General features: G+C 41.9%; 1 protein-coding gene across 5 annotated transcripts in view; it reads right to left on the bottom strand.

The window, feature by feature from the left end:
• Positions 1–26,167, bottom strand: part of LOC117139679 (proton-associated sugar transporter A) — a 145,633-nt gene that overhangs the window by 118,339 nt on the left and 1,127 nt on the right. The gene's annotated exons all lie outside the window — the stretch shown is intronic.

The following is a 26,167-nucleotide window of genomic DNA, read 5'->3' as shown; positions in this document are numbered from 1 at the left end:
AACAGCTTTTGTGTAGAACCTTCCCATGGCTCGGTTCTTGTCGTAGTTCCTCTTCCCGAATTTGTCTTCGCGGCTCTATTGTCATCTGGTTTCTTTCTTGGTCGAAACCATCGACTATTTCTCCTTCAGCAACGACTGGATCGGGATCTTGTTTGTGGAGCAGTGGACATGAGAATTTATAGCTCCTTGAACATGCGCTACAAACTGCAAAAATACCACTTGGATCGATCTTCAGCTGACAATTTAGATATCATTGAGATTATGCATGTGTTTATACGTTCAATTTGTACGATTTTCACAACACGAACTTTATGAATGCATTTACGGCTGCTAAGATAAGCCGATACTGTTTAGAAGTTTTATCCATTAGTCCAGGATGATCAATATGATGAGTATGCAGTGTTTTATCTCTCTTGTCAATACAAGAAAGACAAGGTTGTCTTTCCAACCTTTTTATTCATCAGAAAACATTTTACGCAGTTGTTGATGATTTGACCTACCTTTTTCTCCATTTTCGGAATCCAAATATGTTGCTGCAAGGAATGCATAGTTTTCTGCAGGGCTAAATGGCCAATATCAGGTGCTTCCCTTATTATATCGTTCTCCATTGATTTAGGAACGACTATGATCTCGTTACCATCAACTACTTTGAAAAGTAAGCCTCCTACTTTTTACTAGAAGTCTTTGTAGGGTTGCGACTTGGGAACTTCTTCAAGATACAGAATGCATTCAGCTACTTCTCTGGGTACATGTTTCTTCTTCACCGTCTGAGAAAACGCTGCGCAATAGGGGAGCAACTTTAACTCAAAGAAGAATGAGTATGCAGTTCGGGTGGTGCCTCCCTGTTATACAACAGCAGGACAGGTTTATTCAACAGTATATCCTTCAGTTTTATTGCGCTTATTTGTTCAAACATGAATTCGGTGTCTCCGAAAAAAACCAGTCAATGCTAAGAACAATCTTTGATTTTCTTGGGTCGAGCAAACTTCTATTCAGCCTGTGTCTTTCCTTTCCTGGCCAAATTTTGACGTCCACCACTGTGTGACCGTCTCTTCCAAGAAAGAACATTCTTTTTACTTAATGCGCAATCCATATTTATCTACCTCTTCCAGGACTTTCTTTAGCTTGACTATGCTATCCTCGTTTTTTTTTTTTTTTAGGGAATATGATTATATCGTCAACGTAGGTCTTCATGACATCTTCTTGTATCAGGTTTTAAAAAATGACAAAACGGTTAAGGTGAGTTACGAAATTCAAACGGAACTACAGAACTCAAATAAACTTTCTTTGGTGACAAAAATAGTCTAGCGACGACTAGACTCTTCGATGGGTACATATAAGAAGCTGTTCTCGAGATTCATGACAGTGAATACTATTGCAGATTGCAGCTTTTCTAGTACTTCATCAATTCTTAATTGATACAAGGAAACTGTCTCTGAGTACTATCCAGTCGAGCTGACGGAAATCAATACAAATTCTGTTTCTTCCGTCTTTCTTCTTCACTGTAACCACTCGACTGGCGAAATTTGACATTGACTTCCGTATTATTTCATTCTTAAGCCAGTCCTCCATTTGCTCTATTACGGCCGCCGCTTCCATAGCTGAATACCGACTTGGTTGACGTCGAAATGGTTTTATTTGCTCGTCCGGTACGATCCTCATATGTACAGGCCACTCGATTCAGCTGGCATGCAATTGTTGATTAACGGCTAAATTATCGTTCTCGACAATATTGCATATACTTAGCTTATTATGTCCAGAGCTGTCTGGTCGCGCTGACCCTTTGGTGTAACAACAAATTGTTCTACTTCAGCTCCATCGACGCACACGGCTCCTATAAATGTACCCAGCGGCATTATTTTTACAATTCCAAGGCCTCGCAGTACAGTGAAACAATTTTCCCTGTACACGCCGGTAAGTTTTTAAAAACTGAGTTGAGTTGTCCACCAGAAATTTAAATTTATTTCAAGTCCGTTTACGTTTATCGGTTTATGTCGTTTTGAAGACTGAACCATTTGCTAAAATCTGGATACTTGTAGACACTCCCTTGCAATTTGTCCCACGCCTTCACATTTAAAACATTTTGTCTCTATCTTGCGCTTCCTTTCCGTAATACCGTATACTATCGCTTAACAGCCACGATGTCCAATTCTACTTTACATATGTATGTAAGATTGTTTATTATTATTGTTTATTATTAATTTAATTATTAGTTTAATTCTAAATGCGGTAATTATATAAAGTATTCTTAGTTTGTGACCGAACGACTGCTGCTGAGAACTCGACTGACTGCAACGCTGACTTCCACTCCACTCCCTGCTGCCTTGCGATCGTTCCTTCGATGACTGATTGTCGATAACTTCGATTTCCGACAATCATGTTGCTGCTCAACAGCGCTGCCAACCGGGTTGTTGCCAGCCTTCAGCCTTACTCCATGTTACATTCGGCCCTCCTGATCCTCATCATCCGACCCGGATGACAATAGGTCTGCATTTTCGGCTATGTACTTCCACAACTTCATGTTGTCACAGCTGGTGGATGTGACATTGGGTCCTTCGACGTTTGCTGCTTTTTTAACGTCATATCTGCCATTGTCTTTGACTCCTGTGACTTCGTATGGACCTAAATACCCGCTTGCCATCTTGCGGCCAGCTACAAATTGGGTCCTTTTAATTGCAACCAGATCACCTGCTTTGTATTTGTATTCAGCTCGGCGCTTTTTGTCGTAATTGCGCTTGTAGTCCTTCTGCGCCTGCTCGATGTTGCGTTTTACCAGCTGTCTCATCTCATAGCGGTCCTCGTTGAATTGACAGACCACTTCTTCTTGGAGCAGTTCCAGTAACCGATCCTCAACTCGGGTGTACATCTTGGTGCCAAACATGACCTCAAATGGTGACAGCTTCAGTGATGAATGCACGTGACAGTTGATCGCCTTTTGTACCTCAGGCACATATTTGTACCACTTCGACGGTTCGTCTGAAGACAGCTTTGATATTATTGCCAAAATTAAACGATTTACTCGTTCTATCTGGCCGTTGCCTCTGGCCACTCCAGTAGTTGTGCAGACGTGTTCCACGTTATGGCTGCTCATAAATTGTTCGAACGCACCACTCGTAAAGGCCGTTCCTTTGTCGCTAACAATTCGCTTAGGGAAACCAAAAATGTTTGACCAGTCGGTCAGCCTCTTGACCACTTCTTCCTGTCCGGTTGATTTGGTTGGGAATAACCAGACAAACTTTGAAAACGCATCGACTGTTGCCAGAATGTATTTATACTGTTTGGCCGATGAATCCATTGGCCCCAAATGATCGATGTGTAGTGTGTGCAACGGTGCGTCTCCTTTATCTATGCAATTTAGATATCCCTCCTGCTTTCCCAACTTTTTGCTGTCTGCATTTACGGCTACATGATACATTTTATACAGTTAGAAATTAGCTTTTTTACCTTGTATTCCAAATGAGGAATAAAAAATTGCTGCTGTATGCTATGCATCGTCTTTTGCAACGACAAATGGCCAACTTCATGTGCGCTTTGAATCACCTCCCTCTCCATTAGTGCAGGGACAACCAGTAGTTCATTGCCATTGACCATACTATACAACAGGCCACCTTTTAGCTTGTAGGGTTGGAATAGACGATCTTTTAGAATTTCCAGGATTGCTCTAATTGAATCATCGTTCTGCTGCGACTTTTTAATACGTGCTGTCAACTCGGATGTTATCATCATGCATGCTTGGGGATGGCGGCTTAAAAAATCAACGTGTCTCATTCTTTCTCCTGCACGATGTTCGGGTTGAAAATTAAAATCCTGCATATAGAGAATCCATGGGCCAACTTCTCTTGGGACATCTGCTTTTTTTGTTGTTTGTTTAAATGCGACACAGTCCGTGACGAGCTTGAAAGGGACTCCCAATAAATAGTGTCTGAACTTTTTCAGAGCTAAGTATGCGGCTTTTACTTCAAGGTAGTAACTATGACGATTTGATTCGGCTTTTGTAGTTTTTCTGCTCCAAAAGCAGACTGGGTGAAAACTGCCTTCGAACTTCTGCAATAAAACGGCTCCTAACCCGTCCTTAGAGGCATCTGTATGAAGTTCGGTTTCTGCTTCTCGTGAGTAGATCCTCAATACTGGTTCGTTTACCAGAATCTCTTTCAGCTTATTCACCGACTGCTGCTCTACTGGTCCAATGTTGAAAATGGCATCTTTTTTTAATAGGTCCGTCAGTGGTCTCGCAATTTGGGCGTATCCAGGTATGAATTTTCTGAAGAATCCTGTGAGACCCAGAAATCCTTGAACGGCTTTTACATTCTGAGGTGTTCCAAAGGAATTCACTGCTGATGTTTTCTCTTTTCCAGGGCATATTTGTCCACCTTCGATAATATGTCCCAGGAAATGAATTCGCCTCTGCATAAAGTTGCACTTCTTCCATTTTATTTTTAGACCAAATTCTGCAGCTCTCTTAAGTACCATTTCCGTCTTTTCCATGCATTCTTCTGGGGTAGCGGCATATACAATTATGTCATCCATATATAGCTGCATTATATTGGAATTGATTAGTTCTTGAAAAATAAATTGAACGAACCGTATAAACGCTGCTGGGGAATTCTTAAAACCAAAGGGCGCTTTGTTAAACTCGAATAAGCCTTCTCGGGTAACAAATGCTGTGTACGGCTTGCTGGCTTCTTCTACGGCCACATGAAAAAATCCGTTCTGTAAGTCCATGGTTGTAAACCATTTGGCACTCTGCAGTTTTTCAAGCACCACCTCCATTATGGGTACCGGAAAACAATCCATCAGAACCATGGTGTTCAATTTTCTATAGTCCACGCAAACGCGTAGGGTACCATCCTTTTTCTTGACAACGACTATGCGACTGGCAACATTTGATGTAGATTTACGGACGATTGACTGCTCGACCCATTCCTCTACCTGCTTCTTTACAGCTATAGCTTCTTCTTCAGATAGTCGGGTGTGTCCATGGCGAAAGGGTTTAATCACGCCATCAGGAATAATTTTGAGTTCGACTGGACATTGCTTTATCTGCTTGGGTGGTGTTTCGTATGTTCTCTCTATCATGCGTTCAACGTCTTCTCGGTATTGTGGTGCAACTGTAAAAGAAGATTCTTCACAAATATTAACCATTTGGGAATACTCAACCGCTTGTTTTTTATCTGCTTCCAGGTCAAGAAAAGTATAGCCTTCTGCACTACAGATAAGACAAAACTTGCTGATAAAATCGTGTCCCACTATTCCATCGCAACTGAATTTAGAATCGTGGACGACTAAAACGTTGTGGCTTGCTTCCACCTGGTCGGTCTTGATTAATGCTCTGAAGCATCCAATCGGCTGTGTTGAGGCATTTCCCAAACCTCGCAATACTGTTGCAGTGCGGTTTAAATCAACATCTTTCATCTTCTTGAATATAGCTTCTTTAATTATGGTCACATCTGATCCTGTGTCCACCAGACAGTTGATGATAATCCCATTTATGATTACTGGCTTTGTTCGTGCACTATCAACGTGAATGCGCATGCTGTTTACTTTTTCCGGACACTTGCTTGAGATATGGCCCTCTTGATTACAGCTGAAACATTTGGTAGGAAGTGTACAATCCTTTCGTTTGTGTTCCCTCGAACCACAGTTGAAGCAGTGATCTGCTTTTACACCTTGTGTAATTTGCTTTGGTTTTGGTTGAATATTCGGCTTGTCAACAATATTCAGACTCTCGTAGATTTCGAATTCTTGCTTTAATTCCTTAAGAGTTTTACAACGGAGCATAGCACCCTTATACTCCTTTTTAATGTCGAGGCCGTTTACGATATGAGTTATCAAAGCAACTGTTTCAACTTCACCTAAGGCTGCTATTTTCTTCATTTGTAACAAATAGTCGTGTAGAGTTTCCTCCCTCTTCTTCTTCCTGTCTTGCAACTTTTTGTGAATAACGGCGCTATTATAGCTGCCTGAAAATTCTTCAATTAGTAACTCTTTGAGTTCAGTGTATCCACTGACACATTCAGATTCTAAGAAAAGTTCTGCTGATCCAATCATCTTACTTCTGGCTTGAACATATTTTTGTTTCTCCGAAAGTTCATATGCCTCGGCATTTTTCTCAAAAATTTCAAACCATTTTTTAATAGGAATTGATTTGCCATCACAGTCACTTACAACTTTTTCAAATTTTTCTGCAGCGATAATTACTTGCCCCTCTTGTTTAGATTTTGCCAACATGCTCTGGGTTAGAGTATTCATCATTTGTTCAAATTTCTCTTCGACTTTAGCACTAGCGTCTTTATTCTGCTTCTTTGCCTCTGCTTCTCCTACAGGCGCCAACTTTTGATCTTCTTCGTTCATTTTTTCTTTTCTGCTTTCGTCCTCGCTTTCGTTCTCTAGAATTGCTTGTATTTGGTCGGTGTTAAGTTTTTTATTTGTAGGTGGTGTACGTGTGAACATTCCGCGACAAGGCACTAACACCAGCAAACAACGACAATGTTCTAACGGCGCGACGGTAGTCGATTTTGCAGACGGCGCCACCGGTTAAAAGACAAATTTTGATTTTCGTTAGAAACGAATTTCACCACCTTTGCAATTTAATTGTTTTAAATTCCACAACAGCAAAACGACTTGAGTCTGTATGAGTTCAACCGATTTTTTCAACTTTCAATGCAGTAGACGTAGCCATAACTTTACAACTTTAAAGACTAAATCCACGCACACGACAATTTCAACTTTATCAGTTCTCTCTAGCAGCTTTCCCGACTTTTACCGACTTGTGTTCAAACAAAATCTGTACAACTGATTTTTCCAACTTTAAATGCAATAGATATAGCCACAACTTTACAACTTTTAAAGACTATACCCACGCACACAACAATGTCTTTTTTCTTTAAACAACTGCACCTTCATATAACCGATTTAGGACTGGACGAGCCCCCATGTAAGATTGTTTATTATTATTGTTTATTATTAATTTAATTATTAGTTTAATTCTAAATGCGGTAATTATATAAAGTATTCTTAGTTTGTGACCGAACGACTGCTGCTGAGAACTCGACTGACTGCAACGCTGACTTCCACTCCACTCCCTGCTGCCTTGCGATCGTTCCTTCGATGACTGATTGTCGATAACTTCGATTTCCGACAATCATGTTGCTGCTCAACAGCGCTGCCAACCGGGTTGTTGCCAGCCTTCAGCCTTACTCCATGTTACATGTATATAGTAACGTAATTATGCCTTCCTCATAATTCACTTATACAAAAGACCGACCGCCGCGGTCCGCCGTATCGATTCCTCATTAAATAAACAAACATTTCTCGATATTGCGCATCCACTCAAGCCGAAATCAGAACCCAGCCACTAGGCAGGCACATAGCCACGTAGTACATAAGAGTTCTTTTTCATAAGCAAGAAGAGTTCTCGCGCAGATCAAGTAAACAACCCACTAACCCAGTACTTTCAAGATTTTTTCACACCAATTGTTTCAGTCTTAACATGATATTTTATCAATAAAAACGCAAAGCGGATTCATTCGGAGTTTTTATTTATTTCGGCGTTGATCTTAGTTCAAATACGGATCGACTCAAAACAAAAATAATGGAAAATAAATTAACTTTTATAATCCGGTACTCGTGAACAATCACGCTTGTGATTTTCGTTACTTCAACTTGGATTATAAATCCATTACGGTTTTCCTAATAAAGTGGAAGAAAACAAAGAAAAACCCCATATTAAATTCATCCCATAAGTCCAACTGCAGGCGAAATAAACATTACAAAAAATAACATTATAGAAAAGTAAAAATTGTTTAACTAAATTACCAAATAAGCAAATAAAAAAAAATATATATATATGTCGGAGCACAATTATTATTCTCCATTTCGCGCAGCGAGTTTCGAATGCACCGAAGTTCTACACACAATTAATTTGTGTCACTCACTTCTTCTCTGTGCTAACCTTCGAACCACACTCGGCGACAGCGACCACACGCTGCCGCCGCGCTGTAACAGGAGATGCCAAAGCTACAAAAATACAGCCGACCAATAGCAACGCAGTATGCAATATTGTAATATGATGAAATACCAATGATTTCCCGAAATGATGAAATTACTGTACTTCTGGAATATTCTAACACATAATACAATATGCTGACATACCAATGATTTCCCCGAGCTGATGGAATTATTATTCTTGTGAAATATTCTAGCACATCCACCAGCTTACAAAAGTATGCGCCGACACGGCCATCCTGACCTTTACACGTCCTCGTGAAATATTACCAAAATGATTCGTTCTCTACAATTTTATTGCAAAACTATTTTTACATCATTTTAACATAAATATTAGCCAATTGACAAATCAAATATCCAAATTTAAATTTCCGATAAAAATTTCTTTTCTTTAACATAATTCATTTTCTTCTTATTCATATGTAATGCGCAACACGCCATGATCAAGACATTTGCCTTGCACTTGTGCTTACATTATACTTAAAAATTTCATTATTAGCCCTTCAGGCATCCATACTGTCTCTTTCAACAGCTTCAATAATTTCACTACTGTCTCTTTCAACAGCTTCAACAAATTCGCTACTGTCTCTTTCAACAGCTTCAACAATTTCGCTACTGTCTCTTTCAACAGCTTCAACAATTTCGCTACTGTCTCTTTCAACAGCTTCAACAATTTCGCTACTGTCTCTTTCAACAGCTTCATTACAATTTTCAAATTCTGCTGGTACTTGCCAATTTGGCATTTTCCTTATGTCATCGTGAGCATATTTATATTTTCTATTATTTGTCAGTGACCTAAGAATATACCTGTCTCCGTCTAACAATTCAGTTATTTGAAAAGGCCCTCTGAACTTCGGGCTTAATTTTGTTTGATGCCTCTCTTCATTCTTTAACAATACAAAATCTCCGACTTGACATCTATCAACTTTAGCTTTGTTTTCTGAACTGCACGTGCTCTTACTTCTTCTAGATCAACCTCATCTACCTCATCGCAAGGTGGAACCAACCCCAACGGCCGAGCAACTTTGCCAATAAACAATTCTAAAGGGCTTGCCTTTGTCACTCGACTAACCGTACAGTTTAATGCTAACTGAACCTCACCTAATGCGTCTTGCCAAGAGCGACTGCTAGTCTCGACTGCGGTTAGTAAGTTTTTTAAGGTGCTCATAATGCGTTCTACTTGACCATTTGCTCTACTTGCACCAGTCGCAATCAAGTGCAAATTTATTTTCTGTTGCTCACAGAAATCACTAAATCTACTGCTGGCAAAACACCTACCCTGATCTGCAATAATGCGATTTGGTACTCCAAACAGAGATATAGCCGACGTCACTGCACTTACGCAATTCTCTGCGTCAATTTTATGCGTGTGAGTTAAATAAACAAATTTAGTAAAGGCATCCACTTGAACGATGATATACTCTTTCTGATCAGACTTGCCGCTTAACTTTCCAGTTATGTCGATGTGAACAGTGTGCCAAGGGATATTTACTTTTGGTATTGGATGAAGGCTAGCTTGAATTTTGCCCGAGGAGGTCTTTGACATTTTACACGTAATGCAGTTTTCAACGAATTTTCGAATATATTTAGACATGTTATCGAACCAGTAATAGTCATAGGCCTTGTCTAACGTCTTCTCCCATCCCAAGTGCATGATTGACTCATGAATTTGGTTTATAACAGACCATCTAAATACCTTGGGAACAATTGATAACGATCGAGTTCTACCATTTCGCTGAATTTTTCGATATAATATTCCTCCTCTTAACTCATAAGTTTTTGCAACGTCCTCAGCCAGGGAATTGTCTTTCAATTTATTTACAATATTTACTATTTCGAAATCTTGACGCTGTTCAGCCAAAAGCCAATTACTTGATATTTCAGCCAAATTAATTCGTTTTTCAAGAACTTTGGGAGTTGTAATACTCAAATCAGCTGAAGGCACATTTCTTGAAAAGAAGTCAACATGCGCCATTCGTTTGCCCTCCCTATATTGTAAATCAAATGTAAATGATTGTAAATAAGACCACCATCTCTGTACTCTAGGAGATAGGTCTTGTTTTGTCCTTGAGGCCTTAAGAGAGTTACAGTCAGTAAAGACAACAAAGTTTCTACCCAGTAAATAATGGCGAAAATGTTTCATTGCTAAAACAACAGCAAGAGTCTCCAGTTCATATGAGTGGTAACGTGACTCAGCCGGAGAAGCTGCCTTACTAAAATATTCAACGACATGAGACTTGTTGTTAATTTTGTGTAATAAGATGGCACCGTATCCACGAGAACTTGCATCTGTATGCAACTCGATGGGATGCTGCGGATCAAAAATTACTAAAACAGGCTTCTGGATAAGAATAGAAATAACCTTTTGTCTTATTTCTTCATGCTCTTGCTTCCAAATAAATTCATTCCTTTCTGAAGTCAAAAGATATAACGGCTTCATAAAACAAGAAAATCCTTGCATAAATTGTCGAAAGTAAGACGCTAATCCGATAAATTGTCGCAAAGCAGGGACCGACTGAGGAGGTGGTAAAGCAGTTAACGCTGCAATTTTAAGCGAATTTGGCCGGATTTCACCTGCACTCACTTCGTATCCCAAATATTGAACCTTTGACTTTAAAAAAGAACATTTGTTTATATTGAATGAAAATCCAGCTTTTGTGAGACAATCAAGAGTAATCTGCAACCTTTCTAAAGCTTCACTTTTCGTTGAAGCAGCCACCATTACATCGTCCATATAAACGACTACAAATTTATTTGCAAGGTCTCCGAGAGCTTGCAAAACTGTACGCTGGAAAACAGATGGAGCATTTCTGAGCCCAAACGGCATTGCCAAGAATTCATATTGTCCATCTGGGGTGACAAAAGCTGTACACTCTACTGAATCTGGGTGTAATGGAATTTGATAATATCCACTTGCCATGTCCAGACATGAAAAATATTTCGCTCCATGAAGTCTCGCTATTTGGTCTGATATAAGGGGCAAGGGGTATCTGTCTGATACCGTATTAGAATTTAATTCTCTATAATCAACACACAAACGATGAGAGCCGTCCTTTTTGTTGACTAACATTATGGGACTTGCAAAAGGTGAACAGCTTGGTTTTATAATGTTACACTCTAATAATTCATTAATTTTGTCTCGCACCAATTCCCTTTCATTTGGACTAAGTCTATATGGTCGTCTTTGAACAGTTCTTTTTGGGTCAACTAATTTAATTTTCATTTCTCCCGAGCTAACTCTGGTCAATGGAATTCCGGCAATAAAAGATTTTGAGTATTTTTCCACTAAGTTTTTTAGTTTATCTCTGTCTTCACCAACAAGATCAGTATTTAACTCAGAAAATTTCTCATCATTAGAACAATAGTTTACAGTTTTTGCTCTGACAATTTCAAATTTACCAGGTGATATTATAACATTAAATTCTGGAAACAATACTTCACGACCAATAATTATGTCATTTTTCAAATATATGTCATTCAAGACATGAAACAATATTTCAATACAATGATTGTTAATTATTACGTTACTAAGTATCTGCAATGTACTACAAATACTACCATTGCCAATACCTTTCAACATCACTACATTGTTAATTCTTTTACCAACTAATTTGCTACTTAGCTTTTGTTTAATTAAAGAACATTCCGCTCCAGAGTCAAACGTTGTCGAAAATGTCTCGCCTTGATGAATCATCTCTCCCTTGGGTTCGACAACCTCGCATAGCTCCAACCTTTTCACCTGATGCGTGCCTTTGTCCTTTTTGGGCTTGCTGCAGTGTGTTGAAATATGACCGCGCTCGCCACAATTAAAACAAGTCACATCCGATTTTTGACGGTGACCAAAAGGGTTCCTGTCGTTGCTGTCCTTGGCATTAGACGAAAATTGCTGCTGCTGTTTAGCTCTACATTCGATCATCTTGTGACCGAGTTTTCCACAGAAATGGCATCTCATTGTTGAAAGTCGCTGGCGCTTTATGTCAGCTGGACGCATTTCTTCTTGCGGAGTTTTCTTTCGTTTATTAAACGTTAATGCTTTAAGCTCAGTTTGTAATTCACTTCTTGTGCGCACATTTGAAGTAAATGTTAATCGTTGCAGCCTGCTATCTACATGAGCCAACTTAGCAAGCGTCACAGAAACAGCTATTTCCTCCACATCCATCTCACGCCACTTCGTAATAAGCGACGTCATCATGCGACTAGCATAATTGGAGAGACATTCGCCGTCAGTTGGACAACCTGCTAGCATTGCTAAAAACATAGCCGCTGGAGTTTCCACACTAGCAAAACGTTGCACGAAAAGTTCCTTAAACTCGGCCCAAGTTATTTCCGGATAGCATATTTGAGCAAACCACTGCGACGCGCTTCCTTCCATCGCTGCACTTAAGGCCATAACTAACGCGCTGCCTTTTATAGTTGATTCAGCCAAAATAATATTTGCCGTAGAGCACCACGCCGTTGCGTCTGCGCCATCAAGGTCCGCGTTGAATTTAGGTAACACCACAATATTTTTGTTTGTTGTTTCGGATGCCGTTGTTTGTATTGCTTTAACAAGTTCGATCAAGTTTTTATTTTGTATTTCCATTAAAACGCGCCACGGCCCATCTATAGTGTTAGGCAGCGAGCCAGATCCCACTTCTGATGTCGGAGCACAATTATTATTCTCCATTTCGCGCAGCGAGTTTCGAATGCACCGAAGTTCTACACACAATTAATTTGTGTCACTCACTTCTTCTCTGTGCTAACCTTCGAACCACACTCGGCGACAGCGACCACACGCTGCCGCCGCGCTGTAACAGGAGATGCCAAAGCTACAAAAATACAGCCGACCAATAGCAACGCAGTATGCAATATTGTAATATGATGAAATACCAATGATTTCCCGAAATGATGAAATTACTGTACTTCTGGAATATTCTAACACATAATACAATATGCTGACATACCAATGATTTCCCCGAGCTGATGGAATTATTATTCTTGTGAAATATTCTAGCACATCCACCAGCTTACAAAAGTATGCGCCGACATATACATCTAACTTATAAGTGCAGCAGCAAAAATCAAAGCAATAAAAAACTCCAGAAGACTAAAACGTAAAAACATAATAAACTCTATCTAAATAAAACTTAAAGAAAATAGAAAAAGGAACGGCCTAAGATTGCCGCACCACAACTCGTAACTCTAAACGAAAACAACCTAAGTGAAGCGCGAAGACAACTCAAAGACATTTTTCCATCTAATGGAGATCCCTCAGCGCTTCATACGTTCATTACTCGGAGCTGTGGGACGAAACATAGATGGACAATTAATAAGATCATTGGGACTACCAAACATCGAGGACTGGTACACCTTGAGGTCACGGTTAATTGTTGAATACAAACCCCAAACGCCAAATTACAAACTTTGGGAAAATTTCCGAGAAACACCATTCATAGGAAATTTACGAGCATTCTGCGAGGAAGCTGAAAGTAGGCGTCAACTCTTAATAGCTAAACTACATCTAGAAGGTAATAATACCGAATAATAAATAATCATAATTTATTTGCAAGCAATTAGGACTCTATTAAGGCACTTATTCGAAAATTACCAACTAATTTTTTCTGTATTTTCACAATATCCACCCATGCCAACTCAACAACGACGAATGTTCAACAGACCACCCATGAGACCTGGACAAAATCAATTTGGTGCAACTAGATTTGCAAACCCACAACCTAATTGTAATAGGAGTCCATTTCCACAAACGCAACAAACTATAACTAATAACGCCTATTGCAACATTTAACAAATTATTAAACGTCATAGACCAGCTGACAGCGATCAATCAAGAATGTCTATCGACGAACTTAGACTACAAAACGCAGAAGAATATGGACCAACTGACCCAAACTGTAATCAACACTTTTATGAACAAGAGAAACGAGAATTTTCGGTTACCAGCCCGGACAACACCAATACAATCCTGTGTCATTGACACAGGATCTTTAGTATTCCAATTCAAAACACTAAATGAGATGTTTTTACATACCATAATATTAAACAAGTCTATTACCATATCCAGTAACATTATTTTTAAAAGGCCTGAACAATTTTATCTACAAGATTTCTCAGAAGATTATGATTTATTAATTGGTAGAAAATTACTTAGTGATGGACAATCCATTATAAATTATACAAATTCATTCATTCATTCATTAATTCATCTAAATGAGGAGGAAAGTTCTAAATTAAATATATTATGCCGCTGCCGCTGGAATGTCGGCTGAATGTTGCGTCAGCGTCTGCAACGCGCTTACGCGTGCGAGTTTCTGGTTTCGGCTGCAACTTTGTCGCGACGGCATCCGGCGTAGCAGCGTTGTCAGCAAACCTAAGCTTGCGCGTGTTAACTCCTCCCCTACTAGTTTGAAACGCGTCTTCGGGTTTCTTCTTTCTCATTCTGCACTGGTAAAATTTCCAGGTGCCCAGGAGGAGTAGGAATAGGGCGATGAGTGCCAAACCGTCATATGATCGTGAAGATAATCCTGTTCTAAGATCCTCGATATGGCGATTCTTCATGGTTAGGTCATGTAGAAATGACAGGCTCAGATGTTCTCTGAAAAGGGTGACGTTGACCACGGCTGACGTGGGTACAGCAGGTTCCTTCTTCAGGATGCCTCGGGGTGCCATTTAGTGAGACGTAATCGTCGTAAGTCACGAGGAAGGTTCCCGCGATTATCTGTTTGCGTCCAGTGCTGTCCACTACATTCATGGTCGCGTTGTTTATTACTGCGATGCCCTCTCCGATTACTATCACGGGCGCCAGGTGACCGGGGCGTGTGGCACAGTGTGCGACAGTTTCAGATACCAGATGTGGCGCGCATGAAGTATTTTGTAGTCTTTTGCAGAAAGTGCTGCTCACAGTAGCAGCGCAGTCACGTACAGCGAAGGTCTTTGTTCCGCAGTCGGCCACCGTATTAGCCTCTTCTAGATCTAATATTATGTTATTATGCAGGACAGAAGGTATATCTATTTTTTTACAGCTTAAGAGAGGTTTGGGATATTTGATCAGAAAGTACAATAATTCAGAATTTTGAAAAGCTTTTATATGGGAGACCTCTAAAATGTCGGTTATACTAGTATTGGTGAGTTGTTCATTTAATAATTCTTTAATGTCGATGCTGTCTAGTATAAGGGGCTGATTAAATTTATTTTTGCAAGTGTAACAATTAGGATTAATACCTTAAAGTTTGTAATTGTCATTCTATTCTTTGCCAAAATAGTTGCATGTTGGACCTCTGCATCTGTCATTATCATAGAGTCTTGCTTGGAATTTAGTGTTGATCTCTATCTGCTTGCTTTTGGATTCTATTAACTGATTTTGTTTGAATTTTATTTGTTCCCAGTCATCAAAATCTGGGGTTCCTGAAATTGCCTTAAGGGCACTATCATGTTAATGCTACGTGCTTGTCGGTGATGAACGGTCAGGGAAGTTATTAAGGTGGCTATGTGCTGTACGTCCGTTTTCAGTAGCTGTCTAATATGGTCTTTGGGTAGTTCGTCTATTAATTTCCATGGCTCGTCGATGTAAGTTTCGAACGATGTCAAGTTCGTCGTGTGTCCCAAGTAAGTGTACGAGTCCCAGATTGATAGTCGTTGAGTCTCAATGTCGCTTCGGTCAAGGTCATGGTTGCTATTATTAAACTGAAAAGATATAACCTAAAAAAAATTTAATTAGTTAAAAATAGTTGTCATGATTTTTCAAATGTCAAAGGCCTATTTAAGATTGTCCTTATGGACCACCCTCCCTTTAATAAGAACCGTCGTACCTAGGTCTTCTTCCACTATACCCTCTGTGAATAGGGGTGAAAGTTTATTTCCTAGTCTCTTATTGTTTTTTATCTAAACCGATAAAGATCGCCTACCAAATACGACTTATAGACTCTTTTTTTATTCATTTGGTCAAGTGTCTTTTGCTGTGCTGATGCAATTTTTCTTTGATATGCACTGTACTACCTTTGGAGTCTGCGTGAATTACGTCTATGGGTCTCTCGTTTGTCACCGAATGAATTGACCTGTTGTACATTATAGTTGCAAGGAGAATGTTTTCGACAGTGTCCTCTACTTGTGTTTCCAACTTATTAAGAGCGTGCTATATCCCCAAGAGTGCCATGGGACCGCTCGACTTGTCCATTAAAGAGACTATGCAAGGGTGGGGCGTTTAAAATCACGTTGCAAAAGTTATTGCTGAGCATTGATTTAATGGTTTCTGAGTTCAATGATTTCTCGTTGTCGCAGCCTTTGTTTCGGGGATCATGTTCAAAAGTTGCAAAAGTGGAGCTTTTATATCCACAATTGTGCGAGGCCGTATAATCTGTACTACTGCAAACTTTGAAAACTTATCGATCCAGTTTAGATAATATTTACCGGCAGTGGAGTAAACATCTTTATGCAATATTTCTCCGGCAAACTATAAAGTTTGCTCATAAAGTTTGCCAAACATGTTTGCTCATAGTACAAATTTTGCAGTTTGTAGCTATTTCTGAAGTTAAGTGACCCATTTTTTGGAAAAAAGTAGTCCCTAAGCCGTATTTTTTTTCCATTTTTGGAAAAAAGTAGTCCCAAAGTCGCATTTTCTTGCGCTGCTCTGTGCGCGCGAATATGTTCGGCTGTCGCAATTTCCCTCTGTTCCGTTGGGCTTACAATGTGTGTACCAAGTTCTTGCAATATCTAAAGGTGGTGGAAGGGAATGCCATAACCAGTCAGTGTTGGATGAAAGCCAGTATGGGTAGCTCGCAATGAATTGCGTTGACTACGTCAGCATTTACTGCATCTTTAATGCTTTGAATTAATGTGCTGCGATCAGAAAAATGTAGTATGTGACGAGTTTTTGTCTTAAACAAAATAAGCGTCTTCTGTTGGGGTATAGTTCCTTCTTCCAAAATAATTTGGTTCCGGAAACAATTCACCGGTTTGTCTGTGGCTTCAATGGTATACGTGAGGGATTCTTCGCTGTGGATGGTGGCGACATCTGAGTCTACTAGTGCATTGACATTTTGGCGAGACAGAGCGTCTGCTACCAAATTCTCTTTTCCGGGTTTATAAATTATGTTTGCGTTGTGCTCATCAATGAAGGCTTTCCAACGGTTAATGGCTGGTGGTCTGTATGAATGTTAAGATTCTTAACACCATACAGATAATTTCTGAGGTTCTTAAGTGCCCATACAATGGCGAGAAGCTCACGCTCATTTGTGGCGAAATTTATCTTGTTACCTCGCAGTGTTCGCGAGATCATTGTTATCGGGCGGCCGTCTTGAGACAGTACCGCTCCCAGTCCGTAGCGAGACGGGTCTGTTGTGAGTGTTGGGTCATGCAGCCGAAAAAACTGTGCAGTAGACTAAATTATATTCTTTAATATTGTAAGCCGAATTAGTTAGTGGTAGCAGTTGCAAGGCCATAGTGCAAACCGCTGTTCTCGCACGCATTTATCTGTACGGCGCTCATTCCTTGTTCCTTTTGTATCTACCTACGTTAAACTTGGGCGCTGCATTTCGGCTGTCTGTCCCGCCAGTTGCCAATTCTTCGTGTTTCGGAAAAGACCAAACTTATGCATTCAATTATCGCTATCGTAAAAGAATAACAATTCGCAAAATAAACAGTGTCGTAATAAAAAGAAACTTTCTACGGTTTTTTATTATTCGCAACAGCTATTGAAAAAGCTCAATAGCTAAACATTGGTGACCCCGACGTTATAGTGTTAATTTGCATGCATTAATTAATGTACTTATCCCGTTTATAAATAAATATAAATACATTAAATCGCAATCGGTTGGACAAGTGAGTGGAGATTTCGGTGATAGTGGCTGTGTTTAAGCGAGCTAGCATTGCATATATACATACATTGCTACATATATCGTTACGTGCATTGACCCTGCTTGCACCCCGCTGAACCGAATTAAAGGCAATTTGTTGCTATGCCCGCTGAAGGTGACAAAAAAAAGGGTAACCTTTTTAAAGCGCAAAGCCAATGCGCTGTTCAGCAGGTTGCAGAGGCTACAAACGTCGCTGTCTAGTGAGACGCTAAGCGGATACGACGAACTCACTCTTACGATGAGGCTGGAGCAGATTGATGATCTGCAAAGTGCCTTCAATGTTCTGCATACAGAACTGGAGGAATTGGACTTCGACGAAATTGGCAGTGAAATGAGCGATTCTTTCGATGAATTCATCGTTGAATTCAAGGCTAGTGTGCGCACGGAAATAGCCAAACGCAATGTGCATTTCGCGCCGCACTCAACGCTTGCGGAAGGTGTTGTGCCCCACCAGTGTAGTGGTCCTCAAACGCAGCCGCGGCCGATGCCGTTGCAAACTGGGCTGATTTTTACTCCGTGTTCACGAGCATAATCGACAGCAATCCGGACCTCTCCAACATTGAGAAATTTCAACATCTGCGGTCATGTTTGAGGAATTCAGCGCTGGAAACTATCCGATCATTGGAGATTTCAAACAGCAATTACGAAGCGGCTTTAGAGTTGCTTCAAAAAAGGTTTGATAATCGGCGTCTCGTTTTTCAGGCGCACATCACCGAGATTTTGGGTTTAAAGGTAGTACGGAATGATTCAGTGGCATCGCTTCGGGAATTGTCGGACAAGTTTAACGCTCACATTCGTGCGTTGAAGGGTTTGGGCACCACTGAGCAAATCGCTGGCTGCATCATAGTGCAAGTGCTGCTGCAAAAGCTGGATGCGGCGAGCCAAGCTAAGTGGGAGGAGCGCTTGGAGGATCCGGTCTTTGCCAACCTTATTCCGTCGTGGGAATCGATGGCTGCATTCCTGGAACAGCGATGTAGGACTTTGGAGGCCGTGGATTGCGCCATGGCAACCTATGCGCCAGGCGTTCAGGTGGGCAGAAATCGCTCGACGCTAGTTGCTACCACCCAAAATTCTCTTGGTTGCATGCTTTGCCATAGTGCAGAGCATGCCATATATTATTGCCAGCAATTTAGAGACTTAGCGCCAGTAGATAGTCTGCGCGAGGCAAAGAGACTAGCACTATGCCTAAATTGCCTAAAGGCAGGTCATCAGCTACGGCATCATCACGAATCAGGCATCATACTCTGCTCCATCTGGATGGTCCGCCTTCCTCGCAGCCACACGTTCCGGTGTCCTCAAGCTCCCGCACTGAGGCTTCTGCCCCGCTTTCGACTTCTTCTACTCTAATTGCCCAGGATCTCGGTAGTGACCTTGTGCTGCTAGCCACTGCAACCGTTCTAGTGCAGAATCGGTCGGGACTGTTCGTTCCCTGCAGGGCCTTGTTAGATTCTGGCTCTCAACTGCACTTGGTCACCTCTCGGTTTGCAAATCAACTGCAACTTAAAAGGTCGAGGTCGTCCGGCTTCGTCACTGGAATCGGGGATTCCAATTTCGCGACTGAATGATTCTCGGTAGGAATTGCGATTCGGTCTGTCACTTCGGATTTCTCAACGAGCATAACAGCAGTTATCGCTCCCAATATCACGGATCGCCAGCCAAGTTTTAATGTGGACATTGGGGACTGGAAGATTCCAGAAAACCTGCAGCTCGCCGACCCGGAATTTCATAAAGCTCAGCGTGTTGACATGTTAATAGGAGCTAGCCTGTTTTATGAGCTCCTGTGCGTAGGTCAGATAAAGTTGTTGCCAGGACTGCCCCTGCTTCAAAAAACTCGTCTGGGCTGGGTTGTGTCTGGAGGCTGCGCGCGCCCTTGCGGTAGCGCCTTAATAGCTTCACGCGTTCCTTCTTCAGCCAGCAAGGAAAACAGCATTGATGTTGAACTTGATTCACTTCTGCAGCGCTTTTGGGAGGTAGAAAATTGTCCCGGCCCAATAGTTCAAGCCACTAAGGAGGAGCTAGATTGCGAGGCCCACTTTGTTAAAAATTACACCCGACTGCCAGCTGGCGATTACTCGGTACGGTTGCCGCTAAAACTCCATTTGGACTCTTTAGGAGATTCCTATCCTCAGGCTTTGCGGAGATTCTTGTCGCTGGAAGGAAGCTTACAAAGCACCCTGGCTTGAGGGTTAAATATGCGGCGTTCATGAAGGAATATCGTGATCTGGGACATATGTCTCCTGTGCCTGCCTCCGAGGTCAGCTCGTGCCGATATTTTTTGCCACATCATTGCGTCATTAAGGAGGATAGCACTACCAGCAAGCTTCGCGTTGTCTTTGACGGATCAGCTGTCACTTCCACTGGTTACTCGCTTAACGATGTGTTAATGGCTGGCCCGGTCAACCAGCCCAAGCTATTTCACATCCTAATTCGATTTCGCTCACACCCAGTTGCCGTTACAGGAGACATATGTAAAATGTACCGATGTGTAAGGATCTCGCAAGAAGATAGCTATTTGCAGTGCATTGTATGGAGGGACTCCCCGATCGATGACCTTCAAGTATACAAACTCGACACAGTTACCTACGGCACCAAACCAGCCTCCTTCTTGTCCGTAAGGGCTAAGCAGCAGTTGTCAATCGATGAGCAGGCATCGTTTCCCATTGGATCAGAAATCCTTCGGCGTGATTTCTACGTGGATGATCTTATCTCCGGCTCAGGCATGGTAAAGGATGCTATCAGCATAATGCAACAGACGGCTGGCATTCTTGCGAAGGGCAAGCTCAATCTAAGTAAATGGTGCTCTAACATTCCGCTTGTGCTGGAGGGTGTGCCCGCCGAGGACAAGGAGTCATTCATGAAGTTTGAAGATGGTAGCGATTTCACCAAAACTTAAGACTCGCTTGGGATCCCGCCTCCGACCAGCTATTGTTTTCGTTCTCTGCCTTTCAGTCGCCACTGAGACCCTGCAGGCGCTCTGTTTTGTCTGCGATTGCTAAATTTTACGATCCTCTCGGCCTGGTCGGTCCGGTAATTACAAGGTGTAAAATCTTTTTGCAGCAGCTATGCAAGGAAAGGCTGTCCTGGGATGAAAGCCTCCCGGAAACTCATAACACGAAATGGCTTGATATATGTCGCAGTTTTGAAATAATAAGTCATGTTAGTTTCCCTCGGTTGGTGTTTAGCGCAGAGTCTGGTCTTGAGGTGCATGGTTTTTGTGATGCAAGCATTGATGCCTATGGAGCCTGCGTTTATGTGGTTTCTAAAGGGAATCAAAGTTTTAGCCATTTTCTTTGTTCGAAGTCGCGCATAGCTCCGTTGAAGACCATAACAGTACCAAAGCTGGAGCTTTGTGGTGCGGAACTTCTGGTTAAAATCATGAGGGAAATAGTTGGCTTGAAAGTATTTAAAGGACGCTACTATTGTTGGTGCGACTCGACGGTGGCACTTTCCTGGATCCGAGATGAGCCCGCTAGGTTCAACATATTTGTGGCAAATAGGGTTGCTGCCATTCAGGAGCTGACAGATGTCACGGCTTGGCGTTATGTTCCAACAGCGTTAAATCCGGCTGACATCTTATCCAGAGGATCCCTGCCGTCTGAGCTTAGCGAATCGTCACTCTGGTCGCATGGACCCGCCTATCTTACGGAGCCTGAAAGAGATTGGCCAACAGCTGTTTGTCCTGACAAACCGGTGCTTGAGCTTCGTCGAAGTGTGTTCATCGTAAAGTCGCCGTACGTGGATGTAATTGCTAGCTCCAAATTCGCAAATTCTTACCCCTCACTGCAACAAGTATTTGCATACATTTACAAATTTTGTAATGGAATTCGTCATCCTGGGCTCACCGTCGCACACATTCAAGAGGGTACTCATATGATGCTGCGGTTGGTGCAGCGCGCGCATTTATGGGAGGACCTGCAGTCCCTAAAAACGCTGGGAAGAGTTTCGTCGTCTAGTCCCATATCATCGCTCTCGCCGTTCCTGGATCAATTTGGACTTCTTAGAGTAGGCGGTCGCCTCCGGAATTCGTCATTGGACTTTGATGGCCGCCACCCGAAAATCCTTCCAAGGTCCCATCCGGTGACTCTAGCAATTATCTCGCATTACCATGAAAGCAATCTTCATGCCGGACCTCGGGCTCTTCTGGGTGCAATTCGATCCCAATATTGGCCTATTGGGGGGAGGAAGACGGTTACCAAGGCCGTGAACAGGTGCATCAGATGTTTTCGGAGTAAGCCGCGGCTGATAGAGCACATAATGGCGGACCTTCCCAAGGAGCGCTTGGAAGGATCTCACGCTTTTGAGGTGACTGGTATAGACTTCTGTGGACCCTTCTTTCACAAATCGGATAGTCGCAACAAGCCCGCGGTTAAATGCTACGTCTGCGTATTTATATGCTTTGCAACCAAGGCAGTGCACCTGGAGCTGATCAAGGATCTCTCGACAGTTGCGTTTCTGTGCGGACTCAAGAGGTTCATATGCACCCGGCGGAAGCCGAAGCAAATTTGGTCAGACAACGCCACCAACTTTTTCGGCGCCAAAAATGAACTTCTGGAACTTGGAAGGTTATTTCTCAGCAGCGAGCATCAAGGCTCCGTTCAGAATTTTTGCCTTTCGGAGACGATTGACTGGCGGTTCATCCCTCCACGGTCGCCCCATTTCGGTGGACTTTGGGAAGCAGCGGTGAAAACGGCCAAGCATCATTTCTACCGCGCTGTGGTTCCCATTTCAGAGAACCCTGCCGATCTGGACGTCCTCACTCCGGCGCATTTTCTCAATGGTGGTCCGCCTTCGTCGTTTGACGAGCCACATATAACGGGCTTAAACTATAATCGGCTTGACTCTTGGCAGCGCATCTCCTTTCTTCAGCAAATAATTTGGTCGCGATGTAAGGAAGAATACTTGACGTTGCTCCAGCAGCGCTCCAAGTGGAGCACCTTAAAACCTGGCGTAGCCGTGGACAACGTCGTTCTTGTTAAGGACGAGAATCTACCCCCAATGAGATGGCCCTTGGCGAGAGTCATGCAGTTGATTCCTGGCAGAGACGGCGTCGCTCGAGTTGCAGAATTGAGGACCGCGTCTGGAGTAATAAGGCGGGCAGTGAACAAGCTGTGTCTGCTTCCTCTTGAGGACTCTGTGTTGGAAGCCAAGCTTCCAACGGGGGGAGGATGTTGGGTCATGCAGCCGAAAAAACTGTGCAGTAGACTAAATTATATTCTTTAATATTGTAAGCCGAATTAGTTAGTGGTAGCAGTTGCAATGCCCATAGTGCAAACCGCTGTTCTCGCACGCATTTATCTGTACGGCGCTCATTCCTTGTTCCTTTTGTATCTACCTACGTTAAACTTGGGCGCTGCATTTCGGCTGTCTGTCCCGCCAGTTGCCAATTCTTCGTGTTTCGGAAAAGACCAAACTTATGCATTCAATTATCGCTATCGTATAAGAGTAACAATTCGCAAAATAAACAGTGTCGTAATAAAAACAAACTTTCTTCGGTTTTTTATTATTCGCAACAGCTATTGAAAAAGCTCAATAGCTTAACAGTGAGGTCGAAAGGCTTTTTGTAATTTGGGTAGGACAACATTACATCTACGGAGGCCAGTGAGCTTATCGAAGGCTTTATTTTGCTCTGGTGACAACACGATTATTACCTTTCTTGAGTAGTTGGCACTTACTTTGCCATTTTCGCCTTTCAAGATATCTGTTAGGGGCCTTGCGATGTTGGGAAAGTTTTTAATAGCCTTATGCACACTTTTTTCCACGCTTTTTTTAAAAAACTTAATTTTTTTGGGACACCCGCATGCCTGCGTCCCTAAGGTTTTTCAAGACCCACTTAATATCTCTGTCGTGGTCTTCTTTGGACATGGAGAAAATTATTACGTCGTCGACGTAAACATAACATATCCTACCGATTTGTTTGCGAAGCACATCGTCGATGGCTCGTTGAAAAATACTTGGGTCATTTTTCAGCCCGAAGGGGAGTCCACAAAACTCGTACTTTCCGTTGTTGACAGAGAACGCTGTCGTTTTGCTGTCTTTTTCAGCCAATTCGAAATGGTGAAACCCTGACTTGAGGTCCAGCGTAGTGAAATACTGGGCCTCGCCCAAATTTGACAATATAGTCGAAATGGATGGGATAGGGTATTTGTCATCGGTTGTCTTATGATTTAGTTTCCTAAAATCAATAACCAGATGCTTTTGTTTGTGACCCGCTTCGTCGATGCTTTTTTTTGTCGACGATCCATATCGGGTTATCGTAAGGGGACTTTGACGGTCGTATTATGCCATTCGCTAGAAGTTATTTAACCTCTGCATTGACAAAGTCAGACACGCCCTTTGGATACGGATACAGTTTTTTTTACCATTTTTTTGATCATACTTATGAACGGAAGCAGGGAGCTTCCGCTAAAAATTACAGCTTTCGACTCCGGACAAATCGTCCTCGACTTGTGTCGTTTCATGCTGTGACCGTGACTCGTAGTCACCGCTACTTTCTTCTTGGGGTAGTTGATTTAGGTTTTGTTGGGTCCTCATGGACTGGTCGCCGTATCTTTGATTGTTCCAGTAACCCTGTGTGGGTTGCTTGGAGCGCGAGGAAGAATCCACCTCCATTGGCTCGGAACCCCGCCCCTGGAACTTTTGGTTGTTAAAGCGCTGTTTCGTGCTATTTGGGTTTTGCTGGTCATTTCTGTCTTTTTGGTTCTTTTCGAAGTTGGGATTACTGTTTTGAGGATTTTCTTCCTTTGCCTGTTGGGCAGTTCTGAGACTTTTGCGAATTTTGTCTTTGGGTTTTATCCTTAAGGTGTTTCGCAAAATTTTCTGCAAAAATGCTTCTCTCATTGCTTGATTCAGCCTTTTGGGCTAAGCCTAAGGCTGAGGGGAGGTCTATGGGTTGCGCCGGGAAGACTGCCCACTTCAGAGATTTTTTAATCCTGAGATGAAAACGTGAAGCGCGTCGCTTCTAAACTTTTCGTTTAATATAGCTGCTGCGACGGAGTCATTAGTGTTTTATTTGTCAATAGTGTGAGTTTTTTTTTCGACTTCATCGAAATATTGCAGTAGTGGCAAGTTGCCCTGCAGCAGCGTGCTTAGTTGCTGTTGGATTAAGTGAACCGGTGTCTTGTCCGCGTATGAGAAATCTAACCTAGCAATAATGGCTTTAAAATTCAACACTGTGTTGAATGAAGCCAGCACAGCATCTGCTGGTTCCCTTATTTCGTTTCTGATTATAGGCACTGCCTGGTAGTGTCTTGAAGTGCCGTTGTACGGCTCGAAGACTTTATTGGCTGCGGAAGCGGCTTGCCTCCACGAAACATAGTTTTCTATCTTTCCGTCGAACTCGGGGATGGACTTTGCAACATCTAAGGGCTCGTAGCAGCGGGTCCCTGGCACTATTTCAACTTCTTGGAAAATTTCTATCTGTGGTGCAAAATCTCAAGCTTTACCAAGCTGGTTTGTCAGGGAGGCTATCTTCTCCTCAAATAAGCGGGTTTGTTGCTCAAGGGCTGCCTGCACATTTGCCTCCATCCGGGCAACTTGTTCAGCATTCAGTTTTGTTTATTGTTCTAAAGTCCGGTCTATGTATGAGGCTATTAGCTCGTCGCCACTACTGTCGTCCGCTTTGTCTTGGTATTGCCCCGGACGCAACATAAACAGACTCAAATCGTTTCGGAATTAATTTTTTGTTTAAGCTTATAGAGGCTCTTCAACACTTTATTGCAACAGGCAGAAATTTATTCAAGTTTATTATTATAAACACTGAAATCTCACACTAGACAGCTCTGAGTATTTTATTTACTTTATTTGAAATAAAAATGAACATCTCACTTACTTTTTTTTAAAATATGAAATTCGAACTTCGATCAAGTGGTGTGGTGGCCGCTGCGATATGCTGTTTCCCGTCGCTCATATTTGTTGATTTGTTTTATTAACTCGCTCAGCTCTTTTGGCTGGGGTTCTTAATTTTTTGTATTTGTTGTGTGAGTGCGTATTTTTTGCACTATTTTTGTTTTATTTTTTTTTTGTCACAAAATTTGTTCTTGTTGTGCTTTGTTGTTCACTTTATTGAATCGTACCGCAACTCTTTGCGTTAGCTCGAAGAGTTATTTCGGTTAGATAATAGAGTAACTGTTCACTTGTTGACTCCGCGACTCTTTGCGTTAGATCGAATAGTTAGAGTAACTGGGCTATTTTCCGTGTGGGCGCCAATTAGAATAAGACTGGTTATTTTAGTAAAGTGTCTTTATTTGTTTTTATTTATTGTACGTGACAATTGGAGAACAAAATTAAACCTGGAACTTAGGGCAAGCTCCGTCAGA

The sequence above is a fragment of the Drosophila mauritiana genome, chromosome 3L (genome assembly GCF_004382145.1).
Source record: "Drosophila mauritiana strain mau12 chromosome 3L, ASM438214v1, whole genome shotgun sequence".
NCBI classification, from domain to species: Eukaryota; Metazoa; Arthropoda; class Insecta; order Diptera; family Drosophilidae; genus Drosophila; species Drosophila mauritiana.
Note: the sequence above shows the minus strand (reverse complement) of the source record. Positions and strands in the feature narration are given on the sequence as shown.